General features: G+C 42.3%; 1 protein-coding gene across 6 annotated transcripts in view; it reads left to right on the top strand.

Annotated features, from left to right (window-relative positions):
* The window catches only part of ZNF410 (zinc finger protein 410), a 41007-nt gene that overhangs the window by 1883 nt on the left and 25377 nt on the right, over window positions 1-13747 (top strand). Inside the window, exons 2-3 of one of the 6 annotated variants that reach the window (XM_055130056.1) lie at window positions 11214-11320; window positions 12689-12782. The exons of the other annotated variants lie outside the window; for them this stretch is intronic. The gene's annotated coding sequence lies outside the window, so the exon portion shown is untranslated. The remainder of the gene's footprint in view (window positions 1-11213; window positions 11321-12688; window positions 12783-13747) is intronic. 6 annotated transcript variants of the gene reach the window in all.

Here is a 13747-nt window from a genome sequence, read left to right as displayed (position 1 = left end):
TGAAGGGCAGCGTGACCAATTGGAAGCATGTTTTAGTAGTGTGAAAGTATTGAAAGACCTAAATAAGGCCATCCAGATGGAATTAGAATCAGTGGTGTTTAAGTATGGAGGATGAAAGAGATAATTAAAAGACCTTGAATTTTCAAGTGAGTGGGAGGAAGATGAGGCAATAATTGAAGTGGATAGTATAGAAGAACAGGTTTGGTGGGGGTATGATGATTTGCATTTTGAACATTTGTTAGGTTTGAGGTATTTAATATCCATGTGAAGATATACACAGCTGTAATTAAGAAAAGAAAATTCGAAGAATTTTCTGCTCCGAAGAAAAGTCAGGAATAGAGTCAAATATTCTGATGTTAAGCTGAGGACTCAAGGGGCTAGAGTGTTTGCTTTGCATACGGGGAAAGGGGGGTCCCAATACCACATAGTCTTCCGAATATCATCATGTGTAGCCCCCAACACCACAGATGTGTTCCCAAAACTAAAGAAAAAATAATTTAAAAGTATTATTTGTAATGTCACTTATGATACCAATATTTGTTCAGTATCTACTAGGTACTTATAAGAAAGCTTATGTGGAAATCCTTTGAGCTCATAACTCGACAGTACTCAGGACTCACTCCTGACTGTGCTTTGGGATCACTCCTGATGGGGCTCAGGGGACTCTGTGGTTCTGGGAATAAAATCTGTGTTAGGCAAGTGCAAGGCAAACCCCTCACCTAACTTAATATCTCTCTGTCCCCTGAAAATGACTCTTGGAGACTTAAATTCCTTTGAATCACAGTACTTTGACAGGCCCTGTGCTAGGTGAGATGTTGTAGGGAACAGGACAAACTAGTTACTGTTTTTTTTTTTTTTTTAATAGAATTTAGGAGGTAACCAGTCAATAAATGAATACTATATAAAGACAAGAATAATGAGAAATTGTGATAGGTGCTATACTAAAGAAAGTAAAGACAGAAAATAGAGGTGGAAGAAAGGTGGAAACTCTTGGATAAGGCGATCAGGACAATTGATCTAAATGAGTATAGTCTAAATGAATATTCTAAATGAGTATAGTTGAAGTGAATCTTGGAAAATGAAAAAGAGTTATGGGAGAGACTAGGAAGTGAAAGCTTCCTAAATAGAAGAAATGACATGTGCTAATCCCAAACACAAGGAAGAACTTAACAGTATGTTCAAGGAATATATTGTAGATTCAGCTGGTTAACAAGAGGGAGTGATTCCAGAGTTGGAATGGATCATATGAGGTTCTACTAACCAGGTTAGGAGTTGGAATTAGTAATATAATAGGGTTCGTGTTTCTTGTTTTATGCCTCAGTGAGGGGCACATGCTCATGGCGGTGCTTGCTTGTCAGGACCATGCAATGCCTGGGATTGATCCCAGGTCTCCAACATGCAAAACATGCACACTAGCTCTTTGAGCTATCTCCTCCTGCCAGATGACATTTGCTGCTATGAAATGGATAAAGTGGAGGGAGATAAGGAAAGGTACAGACCAGTTAGGCAGTAATAGTTCTGCTGCAGTGTTTCTCAACAGGATGGGCATGAGTAGGAGGCGAATGGAAGAAAATCCAGGACTGTCCATATTCCAAGAGGAACACAGGTGAAAATTATATCACTGGGGACCACTGCACAATGGGGGGGTGGTAATAGCTGTTTTGACCTGGGGGAGAGGGGCGCCCTGCAGTGGAGAAAAGGTTGAGAAGCTCAGTTGTAGAGCACTTGTAATCCCTTTTGACCAAGAAATGCAGCACAGACAAGCCTTCCCAGAAACGCCGTGTCTTCTAGGATAGAGTTATTATTTAGTTGATTTAACTTTTGGTCAGTGCACATTCAGAAGCACCTTTTAGTATTGCCAATTTTTTCTTGACCCTCAAATTTCATTCTGTGACAAGCCGCAGTTCAGGAAGGGGGGCTGAAGAGATGATGGTGGTCTGCTGAGGGAGAGTGGTAGCAGAATTAGATGATGTACCATCTCTTTTGGAGATAGAATGAATAGGACTTGCAGCTGTTGGATAATGGAGCAAAGGAAAGAAAGGAACAAAATGACTTAGAGGAGTTATCTAGCTCAGTGGTAGAGTGCATGCTTTGCACAGAGGCCTGGAATGGCCCTTACCAAAAAGAGCTCACCCCTTACAAAACAAAATAAAAAATGACTCCTAAATGAGGTGAATGGTGGGTCTCTTTTGATATATTGATGTGAGAGGAAATAGAATTGGGAGGTAAGTTATGATATGTTAAAATGGTAGATTTCAAGTTAGCAAGTACAACCACACTTAGAAGGAACATGTAGGTTACACGAAAAGCTTTTGGAGCCATGCCAGACATTTCAAACATGAGAGTCTGACTAGATGAATGTGTGTAGAAGAGTATAGGGACTATGGAAAGAGATTGGCCCAATGGCTAATGAGGTGGGAGTGAACTAAGGAACCTGTATCTTGGGAGCGGAAAGAGGCGGTGCTTCTGAGTGACCACACCCATTATGACATTTTGGTAGCTGGTGACTGATTTACTTTAGGAAAAGAGGAATTTCAAACAAGGATACAGGCTGCTCACAGGATGTAAGGGAATGCTGAAGGCACTGACTTCATGAAGGCCTGGGAGGAATTAGAACAGCCCAGATAACTCATAACTGGAGTGCAGAGGTTGATGTAGAAGCAGTTTCCTCCAACATTGCCTGGAGTAGAAGGAATACCTAAACTACAGAATATACCCAGTGAGGGGAGGGACAAATGCCCAGACAAAATGTGGATCCTGTCTTCCAAACAGAAAGACTCGAATATGGGGCCCTCAGAGAATAAAAGAGAAACAAGACAGCAAAATGTCCATTGGATTTGAAAACATGAAGATTACTGGTAACTTTTACAAAGAGAGGTTTTGCCAAAGTGCCAGGGAGGGACAGTGATGAGAGATGATTTTGTTTTAGGATCCATATCTGCCAGTGTCAGGGCTTTTCCTGGCTCTGTTCTGTGAGATCACTCCTGGCAGGGCCACGAAACCATATGGGATGCCGGGGAATCCACCCAGGTCAGCCATGTACAGAGTTAGTTTATTACTTTCCCCTGCCCAAAATTTGGTTTTGGGTGATTGCCAAGAAATGGTGGAGGTGATTGGAATGAAAACCAAAATTGTGGGAATGGAGTGCCTTAGATGAGGAAATGCACAGGATGGACACATGATTTCTAGAATTCATACTGGCTTCACTTACGATTCTGTATTTCAGATATTATCAGGATTCATTTATCACTTCATTACACTTTGGTCAACCCTACTGCCACTAGTATGGTATTAAAAGTTAGGCTTTCAGGTTTCGTTATTTTCTCTCCCGTCGTTATTGATGATATCAAGGTGACCAGGGGTTGCACACGACCTGGCTGTGGTGCTTGCAGGTTCATGAAACTGCAGTCCTTGCAGAGATGCTCTCTGGGGTCCACCTACTAAGGTACCATTGTGGTGCTCACATGGAGGGGTGCTACAGTGCCCCCACACACTCAGAGGTTGCATTTCCTGTTTGTGGTGCTCTTACAGCTTTTTTTTTTTTTTTTTTTTTTTTAGTTTTGGGGCCCTATCTAGCTATGTTCAGGTGCTAATTCCTGAGTGTGCACAAGATCACCCCTGGCAGTGCTTAGGGGATGTATGCAGTGTCAGGGATCTAGCTGGGGTAGGCCTCATGTTGGGCAAGTACCTTTATGTTTTGTTCTGTCTCTGGCCCCCCTCTTTTAACTTTTAGGTTGTGCTTGCTAGAGGTCTTGCTGCTTATATGACTGCCTTGCCTCCCTCCTCTCCTTCCTTCCTTCCTTTCTCCTTCTTCCCCCTCTTCTTTCAGTATTGTGGGGGTCTAACTTGGTTTTTCGGAGTAGAGGAGAGGGGCATACAATGCAGGATGTAACTCAGACCCAGGCCTTTAACATATAGGCCCTGTGCTCTACCACTTGAACTGTACCTGCCACCCCGACGTTTTTGTTGTTATTGACTGGAGCAACAGCACAGTGGGTAGGGCGTTTGCCTTGCATGTGGCTAACCCAGATTCAATTCCTCCGTCCCTCTCGGAGAGCCTGGCAAGCTACTAAGAGTATCCTTCCCACACGGCAGAGCCTGGCAAGCAAGCTACTGGCTAATCAGTAGCCAGAAACAGTAACAAGAAGTCTCACAATGGAGACGTTACTGGTGCCGGCTGGAGCAAATTGATGAACAACTGGCGACAGTGCTACAGTGTTATAATTTATAGGAGTATTAATGTTAGCATTTTCACTATTGAAGCATTACTCTTTGGTTCTATATTTAAGGTCAGCCACAGCTCGAGAAACTGCAGATCAGCACTTGGTTGGAGAGCCTGGTCTCCTTTCCCCACTCTGGGCTTATTCCACCCTCTTTTTTTCCCCCCTCTGGCTCCTTCCATTCTCCTTCTGCAATATTTCAAGGGAAAGGCACTTGTGCTCTCCCAGCTAGCAGTAGTCTTGAACTAGTGGCTTTTTTGTCTGCTAGGGTAGGTCCTGTGTTTCAAGGGGGGCTAACAATGATACTGTGTTACAGTAGAGAGAGGAGGAAAAAGCCCCAGTTACTGTTTCTTTTGGGGATATGCCCCTTTCTTTGTACAATGGAAAGGGTGTATCTTTTATAACTGCTAGTTTGTATCAGTTCCATGATTCCAGTTTTTTATTTGTTCACTATTTTGTTTTCTTTCCTTCCCATTATTTACCCATTAGTCTGCACTGATGTTATCTCTACTGTGGGGAAATGGTGTCACCACTGATTTCTGTTATGGAACCTGTACTGGTTAATCAAAATGATTACTTACTAGGAAGAGGCCAGCAAGGAAAAATACTATTTCCCCTCTAGACTTATAAGGAGTGCTTGAGGATAGATAGGATTCAGTAATCTCAGTTTTACCAAGACTCCAAGACTCTTTATTTGCAGTTGCCTCGTGTCTTTGACTCTGTTTTGTGACTGATGATTCTATGTTTAAGATAAGATATCTAGATATTTAAGACACTTCAATATTTAAGCATTTTTTCAGTCTGCAGGACATAAGCAATTAGTAGTTTGTGAGACCAGCTTAGCAGTTCTTATTTATTTTTGATTATTTGGACTGCACTCAGTGGTGCTCAGGGCCTGTTCCTGGCTCTGGGCTTAGGAGTGACCCCTGGTGGTACTCAGGAGACCATATATGGAGAAGGATTTGAACTAGGGTTGGTGGAATCCAAGGCAAGTGCCTTATTTAACCCCCTATTTTTATTTATTTTAATTTTTGGTTTGGGGACTACACCTGGTGGTACTAATTGTCACTACTCCTGGTTTGTTGCTGGAGACTGGGGAGGTCACTCCTGATAGGGATCGAGATGATGTTGTGTGGGGATTGAACACAAGGGATTGAACCTTGCGGGAATGTGCTGCAGTCTGGCGGGCTCTCAGTCCCCACAGTTCTTTTTTTGTCTGTTTGTTTGGAACCATCTGCATCTCGGGGGATCAGATTGGGGTCAGTTGCATGCAAGGCAGCAAAAGTGCCTTAGCCGCTGTACTATCTATCTCTCCACAGCTTAGTTTTCCAAGCTGCCAGAGAACCAGAGAGAGAGCGCGGGGGGCTCGAGCATGTGCTTTGCATTCTGGAGGCCCCTGAGCAGCAAGGAACAAGCTGGGAATAACGCTGCTGGCATAGTCCCAGAACAACATGGTCAGCAACAGCACCTATCCCGGAGTATGAGATTCCTATAGGTTACTACTATTAGTACTTGTGCATGTCTGTGGTTTTTTTCCTTCGAATTATGATCTGAAATACATAGTGGGGTGCAGTCAAAAGAGTTTGAAAACCGTTGCTGTCTGTAGAAAATTTTGACTCAGTAAGACTTCTTAACCTTTTATAATATACTAAGCATTTGACAGATTTTTCTTACACACTTATGCAGAATTTTATTTCTGAAATTTTAAGAATTATTTCTATTAAATGGTATATAACTAATCCTAGGGGGATCTGTGCTTCAGGTGACAAGAACATGAGTAACTTGCCAAGGTGTAATCCAGGTTAGAGCCAGAATTTAGATTCCTGCTTTAGAGACCTTGAATTTTCTTTGTATTTGTTTTTATTTGGGGGTGGGATGGGGTGGGAATCACACCTGGCAGTGCTCAGGGTTTATTCAGGAATTACTCCTGGCAGGGCTTGGGGGACCATACGGGGTGCTGGGGATTGAATCCAGGTTTGCTATATAAAAGCAAACCCTGAGACCTTGAATTTTCTTATAAGAATTTTCTCAGGTACTTTATTTAACTTGTTCAGTTACTTGGTAATAATGCATAACATATCCGGTGATGTTAAGTGTACTGCAGAAAATGAAAACAGCTTTTCAAACTTTGGTTCTTAAGTATTTGTTTGGTTAACAATAGAAGAGCTGTTCTCAGCCTGGTCCTGCTCACGGAGATCCTATTATTCTAATCTATTTTGCTTTCTCTCTCATTACTGTTCTCCAGGACTTTTCTGGGTTCTTTGTGTTCTTTGCTTTGATTCATTGCAAAGATTTCTGTTGACTTTGCTCTCCCCACCCCCACCTCCCCTTGGTTTTTGAGCCATACCCGCTGTGCTCAGGGCTTGCTCCCTGCTCTGCTCTGGGCTTAATCCTGGCTCTGCAATCAGGAATCAGATTCCTGGCAGTACTGGGGGACTGTATGTGGTGCCATGGATTGAATCTGGATCAGTTGCATGTAATACAAGCTCTTGACCTGCTGTACCATTTCTCTGGCCTCTGCCTATATATTTTTTTTAACCTCAAAGCTGACCAAGTAAACAATCATAGTAGTAGGAACAGGAACAGGTAGATCGGTTTCTAAAAATAGGATATATTCTGGACCAAGATTGCTTGCCTTTAGGATTTAGGTGAGGGTACACATTTAACAGTATTAGGGGGTTACTTTTGGCTTTGTGCTCAGGGCTCACTCCTGGGGGTATTCAGGGAACTGTATGCAGTGCTGGGGATCTAACTGGGATCAGCTATTTCCAAGACAAGTGCCTTCACACCTATACTATGCCCAAAATTGCTTTCTTTAAGCAGTTAAATATGCCTTAATGACCTTTTAGAACCCAGTATTATTTAGTTGTTGTGAAGGGTAGAGGGAAAAGAGAATCTGAGCATTATTATTTAATCTTTGGGTTTTCATAGTATTTTATTGTAAATGCCTTATTTTGATCCATGTTTTCTTTGTTGTTGTTTTATTTGTTTTGGGGCCACATCCAGCGATGCTGAGAGCTTACTCCTGGCACTGTACCACTTGTGGTGAGCTCAGGGGACCAGATGGGTTCCTGGATTGAAACCTGGTTGGCCTCGTGCAAGGCAAATGTCCTACCCTCTGTACTTTCTCTCTGGCCCCCAAGCCAGATTCTTTATGATTTTGGGGAAATGTAATTTAGATCTGACCTTGGTTACTGATTGTTAAATGTCATTACATAAATCTTTTTTTTTTTTTTTTTTTGATTTTTGGGTCACACCCAGCGATGCTCAGGAGTTACTCCTGGCTTTGCACTTAGGAATTACTCCTGGCAGTGCTTGGGGGACCATATGGTATGCCAGGGATCGAACCCGGGTCAGCCGTGTGCAAGGCAAACACCCTACCTGCTGTGCTATCGCTCCGGCCCCTCTTTTTCTTTTTTTATATGAAATGACCACAAACTAAAGATAGAAAATAAAAATAGAGCCCAAGAGATAGTTCAGCGGGTAGAGCATGTGCCTTGCAAGCAGTCGACTTGGATCCGATTCTTTGGCATCCCACATGGTCCCCATAGCCTGCTAGGAGTGATTCCTGAGTGCAGAGCAAGGAGAATCACCAGGTCCCCACAAAAAGAAAAGAAAAACAAAGAAGTTTGGGTATTATCAGAAGTTGCTGCATGCATTACATCTCTAATCTCTTCTTTAATTAATAGTATATGAAATCTTGGGAAGAAATTTCTTCAGAAACCCATAATTATCTTAAAAACAGCTTTTCTTTGAGTAAGAGTAGTATCTTTCACTCTGGTGTCATGTAAATTGCATTTAAGTTACATTTAAATATTGCATTTACTAGTTCCTATCCCTTTAATACTGGCAAATTATTTTTATAATTATATAATAAAATGTAAATATGCTTAAACTTAAAGCTAGGTATTCCTTGGTCTATACTATGCTCTGAGTAGTAAAGCAAAGCAAACTTAACTGAGAATTCATTAAAATTATGCTCAATAAACAAACATCTACATATAAAAATTTAAAACATATATACTAAGCCAAGTCTGTGTTTCTCCCCACCCCCACTTCCATATGTTGTTGTGACAGCTGGTATCTCACACACTTGGTTGTGGTGTTTGCTGAGTATGGAGTTGCATGTACAGTTGATTCCAGTGCTCGCACATTCAGCCAAGGTGCTTGCTTGCTTTTAGTAGTACTGCTTGTACCTAAATTCTCTAGAATCACACTCATGGCTCTGGTGCTCAAACCAACTTCACGTATCAGGCAGTGCTCCATAGATCATGATGGTGCTCTTTGTGGCACCCCACGTTCCAATTAGGAGAGCTGCCAGACTGTGCCTGGTGCACATGAGCAGTTCTAGGAATTGAGCTCTTGGCCTCACACTTGCAATCATGGCCTCACACTTGGAAGACAGGCTCTTTCTGTCACTAAGCTACAAGATTGTTTCATTTAAGTAGTGTAATATATTTTGATGGCTGTAGAGAACTATGTACACATTAATTATGTACACATTAAAACTTACGTTATCCTGTTTGTGTGAGTTGTCATGAATTTATGAGTAAGCATACAGATGTAGACAGTACCATAAAGCTAGAAAATTCAAATTACTGTTTGTATTACATGGTAGAGATATTATTTTGCTGGCATGCAATAACATTCAATAGTGGAAAGGTTTAGTCTTGGATTTGTTATCAGATTTCATCTACTTATGACTTTTAGCTTTAGGAGCACTAATGCTGAGCCTATCATACAGGGTAGTATTTATAGTGTCAAGGTATTATGAAACAGTTTATGAGATTCAGATCTCATTTAACCAAAACGATGAAAAATCTTTGTCAGTTTTAATGTGGTATTTGATAATTTTGTAGACTTGAAGCTATCTTGTTCATAGGAAGATAAGATTTGAATTGCAGGCAAAAAATTAACAGAATGAGGGCTCTGTCAATCAAAGATCTAATAATAGATTTATACTTGAATATATAAAGAACTCTTAAAACTTAGTAAGATAGGGGCTGGAGTGATAGCACAGCAGGTAGGGCATTTGCCTTGCACGCGGCCGACCCGGGTTCAAATCCCAGCATCCCATATGGTCCCCTGAGCACCGCCAGGAGTAATTCCTGAGTGCAGAGCCAGGAGGTAACCCCTGTGCATCGCTGGGTTTGACCCCCCCCCCAAAAAAAAAAGCAAATAAAAAAAAAGTAAGATAAAGGAACTCAATTTTAAAATTACCCAATGCGTTAAAGAAACATTTCTCAAAAGAAAAAAGATTTACTACTGGTGAAGGGACAGGTGTTGGAACATGATATGACTAAAACCCAATCATGAACGACTTTCTGTGTATCTCACTGTGATTCAACAAAGAAAAAAAATAAAAAGATGTGCAGATAGGGGCCAGAGCAGCAGGTAGGACCCATGCCTTGCATGCCACCAACCCTGATTCCATCCCCAGCGTTCCATATCTTGGTGAGTGCAGAGCCAGGAGTAAGCCCTGAGCATTGCTGTGTGCCCCCCCCCCCCCCCATAACAAATGAACAGCAAGATGTACATTGTAAAATGGCCAGTAAGCATATGAAAAGATTTTCAAAATCATTAGCTATCAGGTAGTGAAGCTCAAAATCATAATTATTTTTTCACACCACAGGACAGTTACAGTGAAAAAAGGTACTTACTTTTACCAGTTGGTAAGGATATAGAGAAATTGGGTTCCTCACATCTCTGGCTGATTATAAAATGGAACTGTCATGGGTTGGGCATAGAGCACTTGCCTTGTATGTGTGCGGCTGTAGGTTCTATTCCCGACTTCAGAGAAAAACCTTTTTAAATACATACATACACATATATATATATATATAATACATAATAAAAATAATGGCACAGTCACCAGATTCACTCTGATAATTCCTCAACAGGGCTAACATGTGACTTAATAAGTCTGTCTCTAGATATATATCCCAGAGAATGAAAGCCTAATTCCACACAGAAACTTGTCCATGAATGTGCTATCTTTGAAGCATTGCAGCCAAATATTTGTAAGTACCACAACTAAAGTGTGCTGTATCAGAAAAGCACCACAACCAAAAGTTTGTACATGCTGCGTACTAAGTATACACAATCCCCCAGTCATCACAGGAACAACAAAAGGAAGGAAGCATTGGGGATAGACTGAGAAGAGTGAACAAAACCTTGTCCCTAAGTGCTCATAGCAGCAGCATTCAGAATAATTCATTTGTGGAGGGGCTGGAGTGATAGCACAGCGGGTAGGACATTTGCCTTGCTCGTGGCCAACCCTGGTTCAAATCCCAGCATCCCATATGGTCCCCCGAGCACCGCCAGGAGTAATTCCTGAGTGTAGAGCCAGGAGTAACCCCTGTGCATTGCCAGGTGTGACCCAAAAAGAAAAAAAAAAAAGAATAATTCATTTGTGGAAACGGCCCTTATGTCCGCAGATAAACATCCATCAGAATATCGTTAATTAATCACTGACAAATGCAATACCAGAGATGAACCCAGAAACAGTAGGCTCGGTGAAAGGAGCCATACACAAAAGATCACAATAAATATGTCCCTTTTTCTGAAATGTCTAGAATGGGCAGATCTGTACACAGAAAAGTAGACAGTGGTTGCTAATATGGAGAGGGATTGGGAGGAAACTATTGAGTGCTGTGGGTGCACGGTTTCCTTTCAGAGGTGATGGAAACGTAGGATGAATTGTGTTGGAGCCAGAGTGATAGTACAGTGCGTTAGGTGCTTGTTTGCACACAGCTTACCCAGGCCCACAGCTTACTCCCCAGCACCACAGATGATCCCCTGAGCCCCTCCAGGAGTTGATCCCTTGGCACAGAGCCAGGGTTAAGCCCTGAATACCGCTGGGTGTGGTCCACCCCTGCCACTGAATTATGCAACTCTGACTATACCAAAAATAGTTTAGTTGTGCTTTTTATTATTATTATTATTATTATTATTATTATTATTATTATTATTTGCTTTTTGGGTCACACCCAGCGATGCTCAGGGGTTAGTCCTGGCTTTGCACTCAGGAATTTCTCCTGGCGGTGCTTGGGGGACCATATGGGATGCCGGGGATCGAACCTGGGTCGGCTGCGTGCAAGGTAAGTGCCCTACCCGCTGTGCTATAGCTCCCGTCCCTAGTTGTGCTTTTTAAATGAGTCGGTTGTATGGTATTTGAACATATCTCAGTGAACCTATTGTTTAAAAGTTCCTTGCACTGCTGTTATTTTAGTCTGTGAAATCGATCACCACAATTCGTAATACAAATTTAATTGCATACTTGCTGTCACAATGTCACATCTAGCTACTGTCAAAATAAGTTGCTGTTAAAGTGTGATACACAGAATGTATACTTGATGTGCAAAATTATCTTTCAAGTAAAAGCATAATAATAAGTCACAGTGACCATGTACTAGAAAGTGGGTGGGCAGGTGTTGAATCCAGGGACTCACACATGCAAGTGCTCTCTGCTGCTGAGCATCCTGCCCCTTGTGGGCGACTGTTAAACTAAGAAAGATGGCCTCGGAGGCTGGAGCAATAGCACAGCGGGTAGGGCATTTGCGTTGCACGAGAGGCCAACCCAGGTTCGATTCCCAGCATCCCATATGGTCCCCTGAGCACCGCCAGGAGTAACTCCTGAGTGCATAAGCCAGGAGTAACCCCTGTGCAACGCCGGGTGTGACCCAAAAAGAAAAAAAAAAAAGAAAGATGGCCTCTCCATGCCTTCAGTTCCTAGAGCTTTGAAAGCTTGTCTAATATCGTATATATGCCTAACTTTCTTGTTCAGTGCACATAATTCATTTACCTCATATTTAAATCTTTTCATTACGTAGGGGTAACAAACCTATTTCTGGATAAATGACAGCTAATTGTTGTCTGAGTCTTGGAGTTTTTATATCCTAGAATCTTTTAGAGTTGGAGAAACCTTCAAGTTAACCTAGACAAACTTTTTTTTTTTCTTTGCTTTTTCAGTCACACCTGGAGGTGCTTAGGGGATCTGTGCTTAGGGTTCAGCTTCATGCTTGGGGTTAACTCCTGCCTGTGCTGGGAACCATGGGATGCTGGGAATCACATCTGGGCCTCTTTTTTTTTTTTCTTTTTGGGTCACACCCAGCAATGCTTAGGGGTCACTCCTGGCTTTTCACTCAGGAATAATCCCTGGCCATGCTCAGGGGACCATATGGGATGCTGGGAATCGAACCCGGGTTGGCCGTGTGCAAGGCAAACACCCTAACCGCTGTGCTATCACTCCAGCCCCACATCTGGGCCTCTTGCACGCAAAGCAGACACTCAGCCATTGAGCTGTCTCTCCGGCGTCTGGAGTCCCAATGTTTGTCTACCACCACAGTCCGTTGTCCCCTTTCAGCCCATGCCTGCCTGTCTTGGTAACCCAGCTCTGTCATCTGAGTGTTGGTTTCATTGGACATTGTGTATTATTCCCTTATATTTTTTTCTTTTTTGTATCATAGGGAAGGGAGAATTTCTGGTAGTTTTTCCTCCTCTGACTCAGTTTGCTTATCGAGATTCCCTTTTTGGAGGGCCTTGCCTGAGAGAGTACAGCTGGTAAGGTACTTGCTTTCCACACAGCTGGTCCTTGTTTGATCCTTGGCATCCCATCTGGTCCCCGGAGCACTGCCAGGATGAGTGCAGAGCTAGAAGTAATCCCTGAGCATCTCCATTTGTGCCCCAAAGAACTACAGGAAAAACCAAACCAAAAATTTCTTCTATTCTGCCCATGTTGTGGCAGGAGGCAAGGTTTTATCTTTCCCAATTGCTAAGTTGTGTGTGTGTGTGTGTGTGTGAACATATATACATATGTATATCTCACATTTTCTATATCTACTCCTCTGTCGTAGGAAGTGTGGGTTGGTGCAGAGGTGCAGAGGAATCCCTTAAGTCCTGATGATTCAAGAGCAAACCTAGAGAGAAACAGTCACTGTTCATGGCAACTGTTCCTGCCATGAGGGCAGAAAAATAAGTCATTCTTGCCTGGCAGCCAGTGACTACTATTATAGCTGTGAATTTTCTTTCACTCTTTACTGTTGAAAAACTAGGACACTTTTTGTTTTCAACAAGCATTAATATTGACAAGTGTATATGTTTATGCCCTTTAAAAGTCATTGTTTCATAAACATCTTGGGGTGTGACTCCTAAACTCTGCTCAGGGAACATTGCTGGTGGGGCACAAGGACTATATACTGCCTGTAGCAGGGATGGGGGAGGCTGCATGGAAGGCAGTACCAGACCCTTGGCGCTATCTCTTCAGCCGTCAGACACATCTTTAAAGTGATAGCCGTAATGTAATCAGCAGTTCCTTAATTGTTGACTGTAGGTGATATTTATGTCTCATTTAGAATCACAGTTGATACAGTGAAATTCTTCCAGAATATGGTTATATCGTATCTAAAGCCTTTTAGAATAGCACTGTAGCACTGTTGTTCCGTTGTTCATTGATTTGCTCGAGCGGGCACCAGTAACTTCTCCATTGTGAGACTTGTTACTGTTTTTTGGCATATCGAATATGCCAC

The sequence above is a fragment of the Sorex araneus genome, chromosome 3 (genome assembly GCF_027595985.1).
Source record: "Sorex araneus isolate mSorAra2 chromosome 3, mSorAra2.pri, whole genome shotgun sequence".
In the NCBI taxonomy this organism is placed as follows: Eukaryota; Metazoa; Chordata; class Mammalia; order Eulipotyphla; family Soricidae; genus Sorex; species Sorex araneus.
The sequence above is the reverse complement of the archived record's forward strand: the minus strand, read 5'-3'. Positions and strand labels throughout refer to the sequence as shown.